The sequence below is a fragment of the Esox lucius genome, chromosome 24 (assembly GCF_011004845.1).
Source record: "Esox lucius isolate fEsoLuc1 chromosome 24, fEsoLuc1.pri, whole genome shotgun sequence".
In the NCBI taxonomy this organism is placed as follows: Eukaryota; Metazoa; Chordata; class Actinopteri; order Esociformes; family Esocidae; genus Esox; species Esox lucius.
This window is the reverse complement of record NC_047592.1, coordinates 27,472,702-27,477,607: the sequence shown is the minus strand read 5'-3', so window position 1 is coordinate 27,477,607 and position 4,906 is coordinate 27,472,702.

Genomic DNA, 4,906 nt, shown 5'->3' with positions numbered 1-4,906 from the left:
ATGTCTGTTCTTTTATCGCTTCCTACATTTTGTGCTATAATGGTTACTTGTGGGTGTTGTTGTATCCCATGCATAAGAGGGCTCGCCATGAGGGTGATCTCTACAGCCATTGAGAAGGCTCCAGGACCGTCACCGGGGATGCTGATGCCTCTACTGGAACAGCACGACCCGGGAAAACTGGAGCTGGGCGAATAGGGGTGATCTCTCTGGGGAGAGATCAGAGAGATCTGGGGAATTGTGCATACACTGAATGTATAAGCTGTTAAACTGTTGTGAGCATTGAAGCCAAATGTTGAATGTCTGTAGCATATGCTGAGACTGAAAGTTGCAAGTAGAAAAACAGGAAATCTTATTTACGCGGTTGCTAGGAAGAGGAAGTAGATTTAGCTTGTGTGTCTCAGACAAACAGGGAACAGGACACAGATTGACAACGCACACACATACTGAGGAACTTCAAAGCTGAAGACATAAAGGCCAAATATGACGCTTGTGCTGCATGTACACATATAAGGTATAGAACATAAATTGGACCAATGGCACACTGCTTGGCTAACTTAACGGCCCCACTTTTTAGGCGTGTTTGAAGTGTAAATAATGCTGTTATGACTGTTCATGTTCAGACATTGTGCGGCAACACTTTGTCTCCAAAAGCTTTTGTAATAAACGGAATATGCGGTACGGTAATTGACCTGACTCCTGGTGTTATTCTCCTTTCCAATAACCCAACTCGGGGAAGTGTTAGACTTCAACAATAGTTTTGTACTATCAGTTACAGTACGTAAGTAGTTTAAAAGTGTGCTTGCTAACGTTCTCTGTTGTATCCAATCAAGTTAGAATATGTACCCTGCTAGCTAGCTATCTAATTGATCATAGAAATGTAAGTAATGATTTAAGTTTAATATAGAACATATATATTCTGAAACAAACTACATGAGATGACTTTAGACCAGCAGTAATTCATTATGTTTCAATTGCAGATGACTACAAGGACCTTGTTGCAAAACGAGACAAGTTCATTAATAAAGAAGATATCTATACAGAGCAGCTAAAGCGATCAATCAAAATGAAGAAAAGGTGGACCCAAGAAATGACCAAAAGCCATAATGAGAGTGTCAGTCATAACCAGGATACACTTATTGGTGTGATTTTATTGCTTGAAGTGCTGGCTACCATAACCATGAGTGCCCTATAGAGAGAGTTTGTTGTGAGCCAACTACATGAAACCTACTAGCATGCAATACACTTAAAGATGCAGTCTGGGACTTTTGCAATAAACAAAATAATGTTTTACACCTTCTGTTTTTGGCCTGGGAAGTGTAATATGCTGTTTATATGTGCATAAACTCCAAGTAGAATCAATATCATACTTAAGTTAGCAATACATTCCAAATTTAAATGGGGTGGTTTTGCTGACATGGGGAACAAAAACATGGCATATTACACAATTTTCAAGGACCCTTTTTAGCTCAATATAGCCACTGTTAAAACTGATGGCCAAATTGCGGACTGCATCTTTAACAATAGGGGAACAAAAAAAATCTAAGACAATTCGTTTCAGTAGGTGCTTCTAAATGTCTTTCTAAGTGTCTCTCTTCCTGTCCATTAAATACAATTCCAGAAATATTCTTTAGAAAATCTGAAAAAATATGTTACAATAAATTTTTCTCAGATATTTTTCATGTAAGGGCAGTTATTATTCACGTTATTTGTTGTCAACAGCCATTTTATATTCTATGTTAAGGTAAACAGCCCGGTGCCTACCAAAGATGCAACAATGGCAATGATGGAAGAATTTAAGAAAGAACTTAAAAAGAAGTCTCCTGCAACCCAGACACAGGAGGACACAGGAGGATAATTTCAGTCCTTCCCTGATGTCAACTCAAAAGCGACAAGTGAGAGTGTTTTCCAGTCACTGTCCCAGCCAAGTCTGCTTTTTTTAAACTTGTAGTTCTTCAGAAAGAAGGCTTCTACATATGCATAGCAAGCAGTGTTTTAAATGCAGGCAGAGATTTTGATTAGATGGAAAAAGAGTCAATTTCATGCCACAACTTACCTGCTAAAATGCTGGCTTCAAAAACCTTTTTCATTTATATTTTCATTTTGTGCAAAACCTGAAAATATGTGGTTTATAAACAATATCACAGGCGTAGGAGGAAAACGTTTTGAAATGTGTGGTCTCAGGGATAAGATTAGTGAACGTGTGTTAGAAATTTAATCAGTGTTGCTTTACTGTCAAGCTAACAGGATGTTGCTGACTAGCACCATGCATAATTAGAGAATACACTATCTCCCGTGGCCAGGGTCTGTATTATATAGTCTCTACCAGTGGGGGTTCAACTATGTGATATTTGTATCTTTTTATTTACATTGTGGTGCACAGGAAAGGGATTCATCTGAAGACGAATCCGATGAATCAGCCATGGCCCTGAAAAAGACCCGTTCAGGATTGGATAAGCGAACCATAACTGCATTAAAAGGTACAATATGTGTAGGAGATATCTCACTTATAAAAAAAACGTGTTGTATGTGGTGAAACACTTTGCCATGGATTTCTCAAGTCATTATAGAGCGTGCATTTGGCATGCTGTCTGCATGAATATCCACCAGAGCTGTAGCCAGAGAATTCAATGTTACTATTTCTTCCACAAGCCGTCTCCAATGTTGTTTTAGAGTATTTGATAGAATATCCAACTGGCCTCACAATCGCAGACCACATGTTACCATGACACCCCAAGACTACCACATCCGGCTTCTTTAACTGCTGGATTGTCTGATGCCAGCAACCCGTACAGATAATAAAACCGGGTTTGAATTACTGAATAATGTATCTTGTGCTCGTTGTCAAAAAGGTCTTAACCTACCTGTAGTTTGGCATCATAACTGACCTCAGTAGGCTAATGCTCTCACTCGATGGCCCTGCCAGGCTATAGATGACTGTAGGAACTGCACTAACACATTTTCATCTTAGAGCTTCCTGGCCTGGTGAATTCACTGAAACAGATTGTTAGCAGCCTCAGACAAGGTTTACCAGGAACATGGAACACTTCTTGCATGACTGATTCTCCATTGTCCAGTGATGACACCCCCACACCAGAGATGGTAAAATATCAATATTAGCCACTTGGAAAATGGAACCACCACTGTAAAACAAAGTAGCATAGAGCTGTATTTTGAATGTGTTATTAGTGGCATTTCAGAACAGCTACATTGGTGTCAGATGTTATGAAAACAGAATGCTGTAAGTTGAACAGTCACAAAAAAAAACATACATAAGGTCTGCTAACCTTGTGTTAGCAAGGTTAGCAAACCTTGTGTTTTTTGTTTTTCTACGCTTGTGACAGTTCAACTTGTTTTGTATTCACATACTAATCTCCTTTCTTTCAGATCATGGCTGCCTCTGTTAGATCTCATGAGTGCCTAAACAGCCCTGATTCGTGAGACAATGCGAGGGTATCTTGTAGCTCAAAAAGTTAATGTGATAGAAAAGAAACAGGGTCATTTTTGGATTCAGAGGCCAAAAGTTTGTCAAAAACAATGTGAGTTGTTTTTGACGAACCAGTGTGAGTTCAGTACTCACTCAGAGTTCCAGCATTTGAAAAGTCACCTTGCCAGGTAAGGAACACTACATACATTACATTGCAAGCTTCTCTTGTTGACTCAAATTCAAAGAGCTGCAAAAGCTTGTTGATGTGTAACTGTAGCTAGCTAGCAAACGTCAGCTAGCCGCTAGCAAAAGTCAGCTAACCGCTAGCAAAAGTCAGCTAACCGCTAGCTAACAAAGCGTGACCTGTAATTCAGTGCAGTGAAAATGAATAAACTATATAAAAAGCATAGCGGCGCCCACAACGGGTAACGTAACTTCTAGATGGTTTTCACAATGGTTTTGATCGGTTGTCATCTCTTCCAGGAAATGTTAAGATGCTCTATAGTAGTCGCAAATATCATTAGTTTTTGTGTATTAGTGTTGGCTGTCTGTTGGTACGTAAGTAACACTTCTTGTTCCGATTTGAATGCTTTCTACCTGGTTAATATCTTAGTGTGGTCTTGAAACAATTACAATCAAGAAATAAAGTTATAAACACTGAGCTAAATGTGAGTAAATAACAGCGCTGTCTGACCAGCCATTGTTACATTACTTGTACCTAGGCATGCTAATGGTGCGTTCTAAACAATACGTTCTAATCACACCAGTGTGTAACGAGGTAGCGCGCCAACCCCCCGACGTGGTATTCGGCGCACGTCATCGCCGGCCTTCTAGCCACGCCGCTCCTCCTCCCACGGCACTGTCATGTCTTGTTATTGCACACACTTGGTGTCCATTCCCTCATTAGGTTGCCTATATTAGTTCCTGTGTTTCTGGGTGTCTTTGTGTGGTATTGTTCTATGTCTTTCTATTGTGGAGAAAGGGGTAGGTTCATTTGAGCGTTTGTGCGCCGTGTTATAGCGTGCCTTTGAGTTTGATTAATTTAAGAATACAGTTTTGTTATCACCTCCCTGCGTTTGGCTCGAAGTTTTTCTACACACTCCACTACACCTGCATCGTGACAGAATACCACACCTGAATGGAGTCAGCGGGGAGTGACCTACTCCACCAACACGGCAACATGATTGCGTCCCTGGGGGAGGCCATGACCGAGATGGTCCAGGCTATGCAGCGGTTGGAGGCGAGGCTGCCACCTGAGCAGCAACCACCAACACTCAACCCGGCCGAAGTGCCCCTGCCATCGTCTCCACCGTCGCAGAGGAGGACCATTCAACTGAGCCTTCCTCAGGGATTCAGCGGTGACGCAGCCCAATGCTCTGGGTTTTTGCTGCAGTTGGAGCTATATTTCGCCTCCCTCAGCCCTCACTCGGAGGATATGGAGAAGGTCTTGGCCCTTGTCTCCTGCCTGAGGGGCAAGGAGTT